This window comes from Heterodontus francisci, chromosome 4, assembly GCF_036365525.1.
Source record: "Heterodontus francisci isolate sHetFra1 chromosome 4, sHetFra1.hap1, whole genome shotgun sequence".
Classification (NCBI taxonomy): domain Eukaryota; kingdom Metazoa; phylum Chordata; class Chondrichthyes; order Heterodontiformes; family Heterodontidae; genus Heterodontus; species Heterodontus francisci.
The window spans coordinates 42,502,590-42,521,428 of NC_090374.1; positions in this window are offsets into that span (position 1 = coordinate 42,502,590).

Genomic DNA, 18,839 nt, shown 5'->3' on the forward strand with positions numbered 1-18,839 from the left:
AAAAAGACATAGACAGGTTGGTGGAATGGGCAGACAAGAGGAAGATGAAATTTAATATAAAAGTATGTAGGAAGAATGCGGAGAGACAAATAAAATAAAGGGTGCAATTCTAAATGGGCGAAAACATAACAGTGCAGGAGCAGAGGGACCTGGTTGTATATTTGCATAAATCATTGAAGGTGGCAGGACAGAGTGAGAGAGCGGTTAATAGAGCGCACAGTATCCTTGGCTTCATTAATAGGAGCATAGTGTACAAAAGCAAGGAAGTTATGTGAAACTTTTATAGAGCATTGGTACAGCTTCAACTGGAGTATTCTGTCTGATTCTGGTGTCACATTTCAGGAAAGATGTGAAGGCATTAGAGAAATTGCAGAAAAGATTCACGAGAATGGTTCCAGGGATGAGGAACTTCAGTTATATGGATAGAAGTTGGGACTGTTTCCTTGGAGAAGAGAAGGCTGAGAGGAGATTTGGTAGAGGTGTTCAAAATCCTGAGGGATCTGTGTTAGTGTCTAATAAGTTCTGTTGATGGATGTCAAAAACCTAGTAGTTGAAGGTAATAGGGTGATCAGGTATTGGGTGTTGATTAGTTAATTGTATTCAGATGTATATGTAAAGAGGAGCCACCCAGCACCGGCTGGAGTGTGTTAGGAACGAAGTAGTAAGCTCTGTGGCAAGCAATAAACAGTCTCCACCAAAGCATCCAAGTCTCAGTGTCTTCTTCATGAACAGGCTTGGAAGTTTCTCAGCGTCTGGACAGAGTAGATAGGGAAAACCTGTTCCCATTGGTGGGAGGCTTGAGAACAAGAGAGCACAGATTTCAGGTAATAAAAACAGAAAGTGCTGGAAATACTTATCAGGTCAGGTAGCATCTGTGGAGAGAGAAGCAGAGTTAACGTTTCAGGTCAGTGACCTTTTATTGGAAGGTAATCGGCAAAAGAAGCAATGGCGACATGAGGAAAAACTTCTTCACGAGTGTCTAGGATCTGGAATGCACAGCCTGAGACTGTGGTGGAGGCAAATTCAATCAAGGCATTCAAGAGGGAATCAGATTGTTATCTGAAAAGGGAAGAATGTGCAGGGCTATTGGGAGAAGGTGGGGAGAGGCATAGGTAAATTGCTCTTTCGGAGAGCCAGTGCAGACATGACGGACCGAATGGCCTCCTTCTGCACTGTGATTCTGTGCTCGTGCTTTTCCAAAGCCAACCTAAACCTTAGGAAACTATGATCACAGTCAACAAGAAATAGGATCAAGAGTAGACCATATGCCCTGTCGAGCCTGCTCCACCATTCAATACGATCATGGCTGACCTTAGACTTCAACTCCACTTTCCCGCCCGCTCACCATATCCCTTTCTTCCCAGAGAGACCAAAAATCTGTCTATCCCAGCCTTAAAATGCATTCAACGATGGAGCACCCACAACCCTCTGGAGTAGAGAATTTCAAAGATTCACAACCATTTGAGTGAAGTCATTTCCCTTCATCTCAGTCCTGAATGATTGACACCTTATCCTGAGACTGTGCCCCCGTGTTTTAGATTCCATGACCAGCAGAAACAATCTCTGTGTCTACCCTATCCAACCCCTTCAAAATCTTGTATGTTTCAATAAAATCACCTCTCATTCTTCTAAACTCCAGAGAATATAGGTCCAAATAACCAAATAGATTTGTCCTTGATTCTTCTAGGAAATCCTCTCTCTCTCTCTAGCACTGCAATGTTTTCCTTAATCAATACTGTTACCTCCTCCTCCTTTCTTTCCTTCCCTCTCTTTCCTGAACACATCAGGAAATATTTAGTACCAGACCAGTCCTTTTTTTTTAACCCAGGTCTTCATTATTGCCACAACATCACACTCCCATGTGGTTATCTGCATCTACAGACCACCAGACTTATTTACCACACTCCATACATGCACTGTAAACCTAATTTAGATCTTATTACATTTCTCTGATCTTACCTAATACCTTACTATTTCTTACTCTAATGCTACCTGTTTCTCCCAATCCTCACCTTTTTCCTCTCTAATATTCCCTCCTGCTTCCCACACCCTTGCCAGGTTAGTTTAAATCCTCCCAAACCCACCAGCAAATCAATCCCCGAGGACATAGGTCTTGGCTCTGTTCAGGTGCAACCCGATCGGCCTGTACTGGTCCCATGTCCCAGGAGTCTAAAGCCCTCCTTCCTGCACCATCTTTCCATGTTATAGGTAACTCCTTTTATACAACATTTTGACCAAATCTATGAAATCATTCAGATAAAGAACACTTGAGAATGAGTTTTTCATTTATATTCTTACAAGTTCAATCTATATTTCAAACTCCAATTATGACTACAATGGATTAAAAGAAATATAGGAAGATTTCTTGTGAAATCTTACATTTTTCTATACTGCTGTGTGCAAATTGGCTTCTGCGTTTCCTGCATTACAACAGTAACTACACCTCAAAGTACGTAATTGGTTGTAAAGCACTTTGAGATGTCTAGTGCTCATGAAAGGCGCTATATAAATGCAAGTCTTCCCTCCCTTTCTTTGTATACAAGAAGCTGCAGTTAATCATATAGTTTGTTGAAATGGAGGAAAGATCAAATTCCAGCTAAACTACAGCAATCAACTCAACTTTAAATTGCTGCATTCTTGCCACTATTTCAAAAGAAAAATGCTTTGTTCAAACCAATCCAAGCAATCTGTAAACAACTAAGAGGGACAAGTGGCATTTAGCCACATGAGATTGTGCAACAAGTCTTGTTCTTCTCACACAAGTCTTGCTCGCCCTCTCCAGGAGAGGAAGAGTATTGTCTTCAAAGAACAAAGGGCCAACATTATTTGTATAGCAATAAATGTGCCAAGGATTTGTGTCTGAAATTCATCCCTGGCCCCACCTTCATCTCCAGCGTAACTGCTGAAGGGAGGAGGGAGGGAGTCATAAAATGGGGCAAAACCTTGTTCTATCAGGATTTCACCCTCTGGAAAGACCAATAACAACTTGAATTTATAAGACATCTTTAATATACAAAGACTTCCTACAGAGTTTCACTGAGACCTAATCAGGCAAAAGCACTAAATGTCCTGCCAAGGCATAGTATTGCAACTAAAGCAAACCCCATCATCTCATAGTAAATGAGGTTATCATCCTCAGTATTACCAGGAGTACAGTATTCACTTTGAATAAAAACACAGTGCTGGAAATACTCAGCAGGTCTGGCAGCATTCGTGGGAAAAAATAGCAAAGTTAACGTTTCAGGTCTGTGACCTTTCATCAGAGCTGGCAACGGTTAGAAAAGAATTAGGTTTTAAGCAAGTGAAGTGGGTGCTGGTTGGTGGGGAAGAGAACAAAGGGGAAGGTGTGTGATAGGGCAGAGAGCAGGAGAGATTAAATAACAATACTCTTCTGGGACAAATGCAAAGAGCATGTTCATGCTTATGATGAAAGACAAAGCATTAGTCCAGAGAGAGTGTTAATGGCAGAATAACGAGCAGCTCTGACTACTTGAAAAACAGGCACCTTGGTTAAAAAAATAAAATAAAATAACAAAAAAACAGAAAAATCTAAGAAAAAGGCCAGTCATGCTCTGAAATTGTTGAACTCAAAGTTCGGTCCGCAAGGCTGTAGAATGCCTAATCGAAAGATCAGGTGCTGCTCCTCGAGCTTGCATTGACGTTCACTGGAACACTGGAGCAGGCCAAGGACACACATGTGGGCATGAGAGCAGGGGTGTGTGCTGAAATGGCAAGCAACCGGGAGCTCAGAGTCATGTTTTTGAACTGAGCGGAGGTGTTCCACAAAGCGGTCACCCAATCTGTGTTTGGTCTCCCCAATGTAGAGGTGACTGCATTGTAAGCAGTGAATACAGTATACTAAATTGAAAGAAGTACAAGTAAATCACTGCTTCACCCGGAAGGAGTGTTTGGGGCCTTGGATGGTGAGGAGAGAGGAGGTAAATGAGCAGGTATTACACCTCCTGCGATTGCATGGGAAGGTGCTGCGGGAAGGGGATGAGGTGCCGGGGCTAATGGAGCAGTGGACCAGGGTGTCACTGAGGAAGGATCCCTTCGGAATGCTGATGGGGAGGAGAAGGGAAGATGTGTTTGGTGGTGGCAGAAAAGGTGGAGGATGATCCTTTGGATGTGGAGGCTTGTGCTGTGGAAAGTGAGGACAAGGGGATCCCTGTCACAGTTCTGGGAGGGAGGGGAATGGGTGATGGCAGAAGTGTGGGAAATAGGTCGGAACTTGTTTTTACATTGAACTCTCCTTCAACTCCATTCACTTCCTTCAGATAAAAGGTGTTGCTATGGTTACCCGCATGGGTCCTAATTATGCCTATCTTTTTGTGGGATATGTCTAACATTCCTTGTTCCAGTCCTACTCAGGCCCCCTCTCTCACCCCTTTTTCTGTTACAATGATGACTGTATCGATGCCGTTTCCTGCTCTCGCCCCGAACTGGAAAACTTCATCAACTTTGCTTCCAATTTCCACCCTTCTCTCTCACGTTTACATGGTCTATCTCTGTCCCTTCCCTTCCATGAGGGACCTTGTCAAAGGCTTTACTGAAGTCCATATAGATAACATCCACTGCCCTTCCTTCATTAATCATCTTCGTCACTTCCTCAAAAAACTCAATCAAGTTAGTGAGACACGACCTCCCCTTCACAAAACCATGCTGCCTCTCGCCAATAAGTTCGTTAATAGGTGCTCTCGGGACATGGGTTTATATCCTACCATTGTAGATGGTGAAATTTGAATTCCATTCATACATCTGGAATTAAAAGTTAGTCTAATGGTAACCATGCCTATTGTTGATTGTTGTAAAAACCCATCTGGTTCACTAATGTCTTTTCAGGAAGGAAATCTGCTGTCCTTACCTCGTGTGGCCTACCTGTGATTCCAAACCCACAGTAATGTGGTTGACTCTGAAAAAGCCTAGCCGGACACTCAGTTCAAGGGCAATTAGGGATGGACAATAAATGCTGGCCTAGCTAGTGATGCCCACATGAACAAATTTTTAAAAAACTTGATTTGATCATCAACATGTAATGGGTCTCTTTTTAAAAAAAAGATAAAATCAACATTTTTGTCAGCAGCCTTTGGAGCTGAAACAGAAATGAGACTTATTGTCACAAAGGTAAGTTAAAGGACAAAATACCCTAAGCAAGATATTGAACTAAAATAAGGACAAAATACTGTCAATGCTGGAAATCTGAAATAAGAACAGAAAGTACTGGAAATGCTCAGCAGGTCTGGCAGCATCTGTGGAGAGAGAAACAGAGTTAATGTTTCATGTCTGTGTCATACACCTGAAACATGGCTGGATTTTATGGGCCCCCCCGAGGCAGGGTCGGAGGCGGTGGAGGGGAGGGGGGGTCATGGAGTATCAAGACAGTTGGCAGGGGGTGGAGGGCCCGTCAACAAACAGTTTTCCTGGGGGTGGGATAGGCTGATGACAGCCTTCCTGCCCAGAGGCCAATCCCACCGATGCTGGGATCTAACCAGTGGTGAGGGGGGCTCTGCCTCACGGGGAGGGTGCCTTGTAAAATGAGGCACCCTCCCTCTGGGCTTGTTGGGGGTGGAGATTCCTCCTCCATGGGCAATCTGTTGCCCGCAAAGGGCCCCGGCCAGGAAACAATACACCTTCCAGGACCCCTCTCCCCCTGGACTTTACAACCATATACCCGCCCCTCCTCGCCCCTTCCAGTCTGACCCCAGCAACCCCACTGCACTTACCTGAGGTCTGGGGTTCCAGTGCTGAGCCTGGCTCCAAGGCCTCTGCAGTGTCAGCAGCGGCCACTGCTCCCGGTGGGGCTGCCAATACTGCTGAGCTTCCAGCCCTGTGATTGGCAGCAGCTCTTGGAGGCAGGATTCCTGTCTTTAAATGGACGGAGATGCTGCGCCAGCAACTTCACAGAGGATCGTGCCTTGGGGGTGGGGGGGCGGGGGTGTGGGCAGGGGCCACGAAAAGGCTGAGGCAGGGCTCCTCTGCCATTTCGGCCCGGCGCTGGGAGCCCCACCACCTCCACTAAATCTAGTCCATTAACTCTATTTTTCTCTCCACAGATGCTGTCAGACCTGCTGAGTATTTCCAGCACTTTCTGTTTTTATTTTAAGACATTGAACTAATTTAGATGTGACTTTTTCTCTAGTACTGTCCCAGCCACAGACTCCACCCTGCAGCTAATTGCTCTGTCTTTCTCCTGGCTGCCTCTCAGCTGTTTTACGCATAGGCTATAACAAAGGGAAATCCCCAAGTCTCAATGAGTAAAATCAAACTGTATCTCAGTAACTGCTTTTCTTCCTGCACTATCACTTTGTCTGTATAACAAATGGCAGGCCCTCTCATGCAGTGACATTTAAGTTTACAGCTGAGCAACAACAATAGCAACACCAATAATAGCAACAACATGCACTTAAATCGTGCCTTTAACATAATAAAACCTCCCAAGGCGCTTCACAGGAGCATTATCAAACCAAATTTGACTCGAGCCATATAAGGATAGGGTAGATGACCAAGAGCTTGTTGAAAAATGCAGGATTTAAGGAACACCTTAAAGGAAGTAAGAGAAGTAGTGAGCTGGAGAGACTTAGGGAGGAAATTGCAGAGTTTAGGGCCTTGGCAGCTGAAGGCATAGCCATCAATGGTGGAGCATTAAATACAGGGGTATATTTTTGTAAAGATATTAGTACTCGTATGAATTATTATGTCAATGCAATTATAGTGAGCTGTTGTAAATCTTCACTGCCATATAGTATACTGATGGTGAGTGATCGTGATATTAAGATGATTTTTGATGTTTGTTTGAACTTTGACCTAACAGATATCCTCCAAAAATTATATTACCTTGACTATTGAATTATGAACCAACATGTTTTATTCCTTAATCCTTTTAATTGTGTAATCCCTTCAACATTATTGCCATGGTTGAGGGAAGGGCAGCACAAAATTGCAAAGAGATTGACAGACTAGGTGAGTGGGCAAAACTGTGGCAGATGGATTTCAATGCGGGCAAGTGTAGGTCAGATGGTTTCACAGGTCGGCGCAACATCGAGGGCTGAAGGGCCTGTACTGCGCTGTAATGTTCTATGTTCTATGAACTTTAACGAACTTTAACAGGGGAGGCAATGGCATAGTGGTAATGACGCTCAACTACCAACAGAGGTGCCAGCATTGTTCTCTGGGGATATGGGTTCATATCCCACCCATAGTATATGGTGAAATCTGAATTGAATTCAATCAGGAAAGATAGCATAGAGGTAAATAATCAGCCATGAGCTGTTTGAATAGCAGAGCAGACTCAAATGGCCTACTTCTGAATCCATTTAAACAAAATGCTCCCACCAATTATTGAGTAGAATGTTCATTTCTTTCTATTAATTTGTCTTAAATACGCTGCCTTGATTTTCTATATTACAAGAATTAACCCTTCCATATTTTTTGTGAAAAATGTGACTATGGGTGTGACCTAGAGTAGATCACTGCAGAACTCCAGATAGAGGCTTGTCCATTCTTACGGTTTATTGCCAAGTCAGTTTGCAATCCAACTAGCTAAGTTTCTATTTATTTCAGAAAAGATAGTTTTCTTTTGAGATCTCACATATGGCACTTGATCAACTACCATGAAAATCCATATAAAGTAATTTCATTCCTGTAGTTGGCAGTGTTGCAGCGGTTTGGCGCATGGGTAGCGGCAGCATGGGGTGATAGAACTCGGTGTCATGCCTTTAAGTCACCTCAGCCATCACGATACCTCACAGAGAAGGGAAGAAAATCAGAGGATAAATCACGGTCACTCGCTGATACGTCTGTTAGCAGACCTGCAAGAACAAAGTTTGCAGGTTTATATCTTTTAGAATGGTGCCTAACGTGACACAGTAAATGACTGAAAAAACACGAATTCAGTAAAAGGAAGGAAATGATAATCAGTGGTTTCGGAAAAACCTGCATCTTTAGAAAAAAAAGTCACTCTATGGGGAAGTCTCTATACAAGATGAAACCTCAGAATTTACCATTTGGAATTTGGCCAGGAACTTTGTTTCTCTTCTTATAATACTGAAATGTGTTGTACTTCAGCTGGCCACTACATTTATAGGTGATTTTCAGAAAAGACCAGGGGCTGAAATATCCTATCTGCTCCTCTAATAGTTCCAATGAAAATATCAGTGCCACTTAGTATTATGGAAGAGGCATTCTGCATGTATACAGGTTGGAGGTTTGCCAGCTGGTCTGATTCTTCCTCGACTATAACAACAACATAAAGAAATGCCTGCTCCAGTCCATTCTTCAAGTTTCTTCAGTACTCTACTCTCACCAGCTTTCTGGGTTTCTTTATTGGCCCTCGCTCATTCTCTGGCCTTCTTGGTCAGCAGAAGGTCAGTCTGACCTTCTTCAGATGTCCCCTTTTTTCCTACCCTGAAGTCTTCCGAGGCACAGACAAAGGTGAAAATGGGAGGTAAGAAAAAGAATGATTAACATCAAGTCAACAGAAAAGAATAGCGAGGAGGGAGAACCAGAAAAGAAATGGGTAACAACCAAAATGTGGAGCATGGGATTGCATGGCCTGCTGTGGTCCCTGTAAACCAGAACAGGAGAGTGAGGCAGAAAGAGTGAAACAGAAAGAGATGGAAAAGGGGGGCAGTGAAGAGCGTAGAACAGAAAAGAAAGCTAACCAGAGAAACAGAGCCAAGCAGTAAGAGAGAATGGAACAGAAGAGGGAAAACCAGAGAGAGTGCTAACTGAAACCCGACTGGATCAGCCACATAAATGTCGTGGTTACTAGAAAAGTTCAAGGCTAGGTATTCTGTGGCGAATGAGTTACTTCCTGACTCCTCAAAGCCTCTCTGTCGCCTACAAGTCATCTGATGTGTGATGGAATACTCTCCAGTTGCCTCAATAGATACAGCTCCGAGAACACTCAAGAATTCAACATCATTCAGGACAAAGCAGTCCACTTGATTGGCAACTCATCCACTTATCCTAAACGTCCACCCTGGTGTACTGTTCTTGTAGTGTACTGTCTACAGCTACTTGCTAGGGCTTCTTTGACAGCATCTCCCAAAACTGTGACCTCCACCGAGAAGAGAAAAGGCAGTAGGTACGTGGGAACACAATCACATTCAAACTTCCCTCCAAGTCACATACCACTGTGACATGGACCTATATTGGCATTCCTTCATTGTCACTTGGTAAATATCCTAGAACTCCTTACCTAACAGCACTGTAGGAGTACTTTCACCACACACACAGCAGCAGTTTAAGAGTCTCAAGGCAACTCAGGATGCGCAATAAATGTTGGTCTTTCTGGTGATGCCCACATCCCATGAATTAATAAAAAAAAGAGATAACAAACTAGGAGAGAGCATGCAGAAAAAAGGTGACGTACAATGGAAAATGAGAGGGACAGCAAAAAGGGGTGACATGATACCAGAAAAGGAAAGAGAAATAGAAATAGAGAGCACAAGCTGGAAATAAACCAAACAAGAAATGAAGATTGAACCAGAACAGTAGAGAATGAACTAAAGCGAGAAAGAGAGAGGGAACAAGAAAAGGAGTGCAAATGGGAAAAGGAGAAAGAACAGGCTATCAAAGGAGAGTGGACCAGAAAAGGGGAAAATCAAACCATTAAAGGAAAGAGAGTGAGAAAAAGAACAAAATGAGAAAGCTAAAGGAAGAGGAACAAGGAAAGGAAAGACAGCAAAGCAGGTGAGAGAGAAACAGAGGTCTGGTTATTAGCGGGGCAGGTAACGTAGATTGGGTGGGTGGGGAGGGGGGTGGAGAAGAGTAGAGATTTGGACAGGAAACCCAGACGTTCAGGTTTCCCCTACGCAGTGGAGATTTAACTTCACAGTGTGCGCATGTTGTGCTTGGCAGGTTTCCCCACCTGGGAGTCAGCCTGATTGATAAGCTTGACTTTCAGTTGGGCAGGTAGGACTCCACAGCAGGCAGATCTAATCCATAACCTGCATCGGTGGGTCATCCAACACTACGGTGTGGGGTCTGACCCCCAACCTGTGTAAGGGTCCAATGCTAAGGCTCTTTCTATGAGTTTTTTTTATTTGTTTGTGGGAGTCACTGGCTAGGCCAGCATTTATTGCCCATCCCTAATTGCCCTTGACAACTGAGTGGCTTGCTAGGCCATTTCAGAAGGCAGTTAAGAGTCAACCACATTGCTATGGGTCTGGAGTCACACGTAGGCCAGACCAGGTAAGGACTGCAGATTTCCTTTCCTAAAGGACATTAATGAACCAGATGGGTTTTTATGACAATTGACAATAGTTTCATGGTTACCATTAGACTGCCTTTTAATTCCAGATTTATTAATTGAATTCAAATTTCACCATTTGCCATGGTGGGATTTGAGCCCAGAGCATAAGATTACTAGTTCAGCAACATTACCACTATGCCACCATCAGAGTAGGAATGATTACAGGGCATGGAGGAAGCACTCCTTCACCTCCTAGCCCACATGCAGTGCTGTAAAGGCACCTATTTTCTCCCCAAAGCAGTCTTCGCCTCCCTTCGGCTGCCGAGGCCTGGCAAGCCCAGCCAGCCACTGTAAAACCTGCCTCATTAAAATAAATTGCTAATCCACCTCCTGGGAGTGGGCTGGCTGCCTCCCCCTTGTCTTGCCTTCATTAAACCCAAACTGGGAGGGTTGGAGGCAGGTTTTCAAAATTTTAACATCTGACCTGACCCCAACCCACCCATTTTTAGGTGCTAAAATGTAGCCCAAAATTTCTGCTGCTGCAAACTGGTTTGAACTACCTCATTCTCTGAGGAATTGTGAATAGAGCTAATCACTGTGCAATCATTAGGAAACAGTCCCGCCTTTGAGCGTGTGATGGAGGAAAGGGTATTGATGAAGCAACTAGAAGATAGTTGGGGCTGGGGCACTGCCCTGTAGCTCTTCCTGCATATTTCAGTTATTTAAATAGATGTTAAAGATAGCATTACACTAGAACGGGAGATCTCCTGATAACCTGGATTCACCCATCAGTTTTTTTTTATTCATTCATGGGATGTGGGCGACGCTGGCCAGGCCAGCTTTTATTGCCCATTCCTAATTGCCCTTGAGAAGGTGGTGGTGAGCTGCCTTCTTGAACTGCTGTAGTCCTAACACCAACCAAACCAGAATAACAGGTAATTTATCTCCTTTTGCTTGTCGGATCCCTGCTGTATGCAAAATCATTGCTGCGTTTGGCTGCACCCACTGTATTTCAAAGCATTTAATTGCTAAGTACTTTGTCCAATTTCTTAGAGACATTGTCAAATGCTCTTTAAATGAAATTCCTCTTTGTTTATTCTGCTGATTGAAATAAACTTCCTGGGTAATATTTTGTTTCTTTGAAAGATATAATTTCACACGAGGCAAAGGATATGGGGGTTTGCCAGATCGTAATTATCTATGAATGAATGGAGAAGCCAATTTTAAAAAAAATTCTTTCATGGGATGTAGGCATCGCTGGCCAGGCCAGCATTTATTGCCCATCCCTAATTGCCCTTGAGAAGGTGGTGGTGAGCTGCCTTCTTGAACCGCTGCAGTCCATTTGGGGTAGGTACACCCACAGTGCTGTGAGGAAGGGAGTTGCAGGATTTTGACCCAGCGACAGTGAAGGAATGATGTTATAGTTCCAAGTCAGGATGGTGTGTGGCTTGGAGGGGAACTGGCAGGTGGTGGTGTTCCCATGCACCTGCTGCCCGTGTCCTTCTAGGCGTCAGAGGTCGCAGGTTTGGAAGGTGCTGTCAAAGGACCCTTGGTGTGTTGCTGCAGTTCATCTTGCAGATGGTACACACTGCTGCCACTGTGCATCGGTGGTGGAGGGAATGAATTTTAAGGTGGTTGATGGGGTGCCAATCAAGCGGGCTGCTTTGTCCTGGATGGTGTCGAGCTTCTTGAATATTGTTGGAGCTGCACCCATCCAGGCAAGTGGAGAGTATTCCATCACACTCCTGACTTGTGCCTTGTTTTTTGTTGGACAGGCTTTGGGGAGTCAGGAGGTGAGTTACTCGCCTCAGACTCCCCTGTCTCTGACTTGCTCTTGTAGCCACAGTATTTATATGGTTGGTCCAGTTCAGTTTCTGGTCAATGGTAACCCCCTGAGGATGTTGATAGTGAGGGATTCAGAGATGGTATTGTCAAGGGAAGATGGTTAGATTCTCTCTTGTTGGAGATAGTCATTACCTGGCACTTGTGTGGCATGAATGTTACTTGCCACTTATCAGCCCAAACTTGAATGTTGTCCAGGTCTCACTGCATATGGACATGGACTGCCTCAGTATCTGAGGAGTTGCAAATAGTGGTGAACACTGAGCAATCATCAGCGAACATCCCCACTTATGACCTTATGATGGAGCAGCTGAAGGTGGTTGGGTCTAGGGCACTACCCTAAGGAACTCTTGCAGTGATGTCCGGGGATTGAGATGACTGGCCTCCGACAACAACAACCATCTTCCTTTGTGCTAGGTATGACTCCAACCAATTCATTCAGCTAATCATTATATTGTGCTATTGATAGGAGAATCGAAGATGTCGATTTCTTTTGTAAAGGTTGGCACTGGGCTAAAATGTACAGAGGTCACAGGAGTATAAGGGGTAGAAAGTGAACATCGCTGTGCTCCTTCAATGGGTGTAAAACATGCACAAAGAGAGCCAATTCTGGTCACCAAGATCCTGCATTTGTGCCAGATATATGGATGCTGCCATACTGGCATGTGTCTGCCCAGGTACCACTGGGTGCCCTCCTGAAACAAGATTCTTCAATGGTTGCTTGTAAGAAATGGGAACTTTCGTAAATGATACTTCTCATAACAATATAGCATTCTTATAGAAATAGCTCTCTCTCTCTCTTATTAAGAAGGATTGTACAGCAGGCAGCCTGTTATCTCTGCCAAGGACATGATTCTAGCACAGGCTCTGAAACAAAACATTCCTAAAGCTGATAAGATGGAGCCTTGTACCCTCTCTAGTCAAGTGCCTGGCAGAAGTTTACAAATGACACGAAGAACGAGATAAGGTGAAAGGTGACTTCAGGAAGGCACAGTAATGGTCGAGGGAGGTGACATCTCTGGTACCTGTCCTGTATTCATTGGTTAGAAGGGTTCGAATAAGTGATTGACAGGGTGAAGTACCAGCCCCCAGTAATAAGTTATATCAATGGATGCTCGGAGGAGCAGAGAGAGCAGCCCCCGTCTGGCAGAAGATAGAGAGCTTCATGACACCTTGGCTAACTGGAGGTGACGACAAGACAGAGGAAATGTGGGAGAGCGAAGACTTCCCTTTCAGCTGCAGAGATCGGCTGCAAAATCATCTGTCATGGGGTGTATACTTCTTCTGTCTATTTAGCTTATGCATCATATTGAAAATGTTGCTTCTTAATAAACTACTTTAAAATTACTTATGAATTCCCAACCACCTATTTTTGGTAATCTGTGACTCCCAAACCTCAATCTTACATGCTGCAGTACGTTTATTTTATTTTATTTATAGATACAGCACTGAAACAGGCCCTTCGGCCCACCGAGTCTGTGCCGACCAACAACCACCCATTTATACTAACCCTACAGTAATCCCATATTCCCTACCACCTACCTACACTAGGGGCAATTTACAGCAGCCAATTTACCTATCACCTGCAAGTCTTTTGGCTGTGGGAGGAAACCGGAGCACCCGGGGAAAACCCACACAGACACAGGGAGAACTTGCAAACTCCACACAGGCAGTACCCAGAATCAAACCTGGGTCCCTGGAGCTGTGAGGCTGCGGTGCTAACCACTGCACCACTGTGCCGCTCTTTCCTGTAAAACCAGGGGGAGCACAAGTGCTCTATCCAGCTCTACACAACACCTGGGCCCGCCCTGCTCCTGGCAGTGGGCGAATAAAATGGCGGCTGGCATCTGCGGGCCGCACACTGCTGAGCCGCCATGATCTCCCATGCGGCGGATCATTTAAATACCCTGGTCAGCCTGTCAGCCCACCAACCCCCCTCCCCAAAATACGTTTGCTGACTGTGCACAGGCGCTGGTGTCATTTTTAAAGAAATACCTGCCCAAAATGTACTGAAAAAAATTCTAACGCCCCTTTCCCACCCCTCAGTAACAATTAAATTAGATATCTGCCCTTCTCCCCCCACCCACCAAACACATACCTTTGGAATATGACCTTCCCCCTCACAAACTGTACAAGTTCACAGTTCACCCCTTCCCACCATCACCTACACTGATGATAATTATTCGACCCTGTTCCCCACACCCACACTAGAAATTTTAACTCTCCATTACCCACCCACCCTGCCCCACTACCGCACCAGTGTCGCACCTGCTTCCCCCAGACGGGGAAGTGAAGGCACGGGAGTGCCCGCCACCGCACTGAAGATTGCGGCGGGCCGGTAAGATGGGAGGTAAGTGCATGTTAATTTATTAATTGTATTAATTTGCATATGGTAATGCAGGTCCCGTTGCCCAGTGGCAGGGCAGGGGGGCCGCCGCAGAGCCTGGCCCTCTCAGAGTTGGGCTCCATGCAGGGCCGCTGCTGGAACGATCTACCAGCCCCTACCCCCACACTGCCACAGAGCCCGACATTGGGGGCCCTGTAAAATCCAGCTTCCTGAGTGCTGCAGTCGTCTGTGCTCGCACCCCTGTCTCATTGTTCTTCCACCTCCTCCCAGGCTTCTCTTAGGACAAGTACTGGAGAAACTGAAACCCTTACAAAGGGCCAGCTGCCTTTTAAAGTGTAAAAAGCTCCCCCATTATTATGATGAGATCCAATTTGGACATGTCTCAGCCCTCCAGGTTGGGATATGCACTGTCTGTTCTTGGCTTGAACACTGTCTATAACCAATTTTTGCCCTTATATTTTCAAAAGTCAAATCCTTTATTAAATCTATATCTTCTAGTTGATATTTCAATATAATAACAAACTTGCTTGTAGCTGTCTATAGTTCACACCTATGCATTTGCCTTTTTAAATGATTCCCTAGCTAATTAAGAGAGTATATTTTTCTTGATGGGCTTAAATAACAGCAGAATAGCACAGATGGGTTTTAATCCAATTCAAATGGAAGTGGACTGTTTGTGCTCAGTTTTCCTGTCTCAGACTTTTGTTAGAATTTCAGATTCCGATTTGGTCGGGTGTAGGAACATAACTGTGGTGGAAGACAAAACTTATATGCAAGTGAAATGTAAAGGGATGCAAATAATTGAAAGCCACAGTCAGTTAACATTTCTGAAAGTCTTTGAAATGTTCCAAAATGCATCTCAATCCATTAGCAGCATTTTGCTATGGACTGAAGGGGCAGGGGATTGGAAGAGACAGATATAAATGTACAACCAGGGGCTGAACTTTTAGGCCCCGATGGGGTCACAAGAAATAGGAGCAGGAGACAACCAAATGGGCCATCGAGCCTGCTCCGCCATTCAATACGATCATGGCTGATCTTAGGCTTCAATCATCTTTCCTGCCTGCTCACTTTATCCCTTGATTCCCTGAGAGACCAGCACAGAGGTGGGTAGGCATGGAATTTCACGTCACCAGTCGGCGTGCCAGTTTCCCTGCACCAACCCACCTCTGGGCCATTTTCTAGGTCAAGCAGAGGGTAACCAATTAAGCCTGCTCAAAGACCTGTTAAAGCCTATTGCCAGAGGCCAACTGGAATTCTCCTCTTGGCCTCCAGGCACCCAGAGGCATCAGAGAACAGTGTAGCTGCCTGGGCAACAGCAGATCAGGGCACCAGCGCTCCAGGCAGGCTTTGAGGCCCTCCGGCCAGCTAGCTTCAGCTGCAGCCACAGGCCACCGTGTGGAAGGGCTCCCGCTGCATAATGGTAGCCCGGCTTTTTAAAAAGCTGGGGAAAGGTCACCTCAAAATGGCGGCGTTCTCTCTCCCAACTTACCTGAAAAGGCAACCTGTAACAACTTCAGTGCTGGAGGGCCTCCTATTGTCCCTCCTGATTTGAGAACCCTCCCGCTGTCCTTTGTTGGCCAGCGAGCCCACGCTCTGGCCATTAATTGGGCAATTCAGGGAAAATCACAGCCGGGTGACTGTATTCCCCACAAGGGCAGGCTTCTGATCCCCATTTGACACTAACATCGAGGTCCTGAAGCCGACAGAGAAAATCCTGCCCTAGCAGTCTACAGGTAAGTGACAGACATAGACAGCACTCATACCCATTTGATAGCCACACAAAGTGATTGTGGGAGCTCTGTGCCACTACACTGCACCAGACTCATCGGTTAGCATTAAAGCATACCTGCAAAGAAATTAAACCCAGTTTCAGACCTGTCACTACTTATGCCAATGCTCTTGTGCATGATAGCCGCAGACTGCTCCCACCTGTCTCTGTTCACACAGACCTTGAGAAGCCAGGTAATGCCAGGTAAGTTTGCCTGGAGAGATGGGTGAGGTGAGTGGAATTTGTTTTTAATTGAAAAATGAGAGAAGAACTAAAAAGACATTGTGAAGCCTTAAGGATAAGACTTCAATAACTGCACAACTTCTATTTATATAGCACCTTAAACCCACCGGCCGTCCATGTCTCCGCTTTAAAGACGTCTGCAAACGCGACATGAAGTCCTGTGACATTGATCACATGTCGTGGGAGTCAGTTGCCAGCGTTCCCCAGAGCTGATGGACAGCCATAAAGGCGGGGCTAAAGTGTGGCGAGTCAAAGAGACTTAGCAGTTGGCAGGAAAAAAGACAGAAGTGCAAGGAGAGAGCCAACTGTCTAACAGCCCCGACAACCAATTTTATCTGCAACGCCTGTGGAAGAGTCTGTCACTCCAGAATTAGACTTTATAGCCACTCCAGGCGCTGCTCCACAAAACACTGACCACCTCCAGGCGCTTCCCCATTATCTCTCGAGACGAGGAAGCCAAAGGAGAAGAAGAAACAATAAAACATCCCAAGGTGCTTCACAGGAGAGTTGTCAACCAAACTCTGACACCCAGCCGCATAAGGGGATGTTATGACATATAACCAAAATCTTTACCAGAGATACTTTTTAAGGAGCCTCTTAAAGGAGGTGAGGACAGAGAAGGGAAAGAGGCTTACAGCAGGAATTCCAGAATTCAGAGGCAGGCAGCTGATGGCATAGCCACCAATCATGGAGTGATTAAAATTGGGGATGCTCAAGAGGCCAGCCAGAATTGGAGGAGTGCTGCTACCTCAAGGGTTTGGTGTGGGGGGGAGGGATGGAGGGGTCGTTGGTCGTGGTTAAAGGCCTGGAGGAGGTTACAGAGATAGGGAGGGGCGAGGCTATGGAGGGATTTGAAGTCAACGATAAAAGTTATAAAATTGAGGCAGTCCCAAACCGGGAGCCAATGTAGGTCAGCAAGCACAGGGGTGTTGGTGCAAAAAACTTGGTGCAAGTTAGGCTACGGGCAGCAGAGTTCAATTATATGGAGGGTGGAAGTTGGAATGCCAGCCAGGAGACCATTGGAGTAGTAAAGTCTAAAAGTAACAAAGGCATGGGTAATGGTTTCAGCAGCAGATGATCTGAGTCGGGTTGGAGATGGGCAATGTTAGAGGTGGAAGTAGGCAGTCTTTAAGATGGAGCAGATATATGTTTGGAAAGCTCATCTCAGGGATAAATAGGATGTCAAGCTAGAAACAAGGTTCAGCCTTAGACGGTGACCAGAGAGAAGGGTGGAGTAGTGACTAGGGAATGGAGTTTGTGGCAGGGACCAAACACAATGGCCTGGATTTTGCGGTCAGCAGCAAAGAGACAGCACTCAATGCTGACCTGGGCAAAAGCTGCCCACGAAGATTTAGTGGGTTATTGAGTATAGATTTCCTCATTTTTGAGGCTATTATGAATTTACTGCCATCAATTGGGGATCTGTGGCCTCCAGAAACAGGGCAGCTGTTCTTTTTTATTCATTCATTGGATGTGGGCATCGCTGGCCACGCCAGCATTTATTGCCCATCCCTAATTGCCCTTGAGAAGGTGGTGGTGAGCTGCCTTCTTGAACCCTTGTAGTCCATGTGGGGTAGGTACACCCACAGTGCTATTAGGAAGGGAGTTCCAGGATTTTGACCCAGCGACAGTGAAGGAACGGCGATATAGTTCCAAGTCAGGATGTTGTGTGACTTGGAGGGAAACTTGCAGGCGGTGGTGTTCCCATGCATCTGCTGCCCTTGTCCTTCTAGGTGCTAGAGGTCTGGGTTTGGAAGGTACTGTCTTCACAGTCATTACAACAGCAAATTCTGTGCCATTGGCTTTGGAATTCCCAACATTTATTTGATGGAAGTTTCTGCCCATCCAGGACTGCAAGTCAAACAAGCAATGTGACAAATCAGAGACAGTGGAGGGGTTGAGACAGCTGGTGCTGAAGTAGGACATGAAAGGAATAAAATGAGAAAAGAAACCATTGATCTCAAACACCAAAACTACCTCATGGATCCGCAGAAACAAGCAGTCAGTCCCAAACACAGAAACCACCCCATGCATCCACAGAACCCAACATGAGCCACAGCAATATGGAACGCTGGTTTAAGGTCGTGAAAAGGTTAGAAGAGGACAAGTGATGAGTAAAGAGAAAGAGGAAGGAGATCATTAACTGAAGAAAATAAATATAGAAATCAATAATTTCTTAAATGATAAAAACACAAATAAAATGGGATGCCAAGAAAACGTATCAAATAAAAAGCAGAAAAACTTAAAGAGGAAGTGGAAAATGGGTTATCAGATAGGAGATGTGAAACCCATGTAGTCGGCTGTTATTTTTTTCATCTGCATTAACCTCATGATACTAGTCTCACAATTAGGTAATAATGGCAGTGCCCATTCTTCAACTGTAATAGAAAAGAAAAAGGCAACAGCCAGAAGATAGAACCCTTTTCCATCTCTTATTCTTT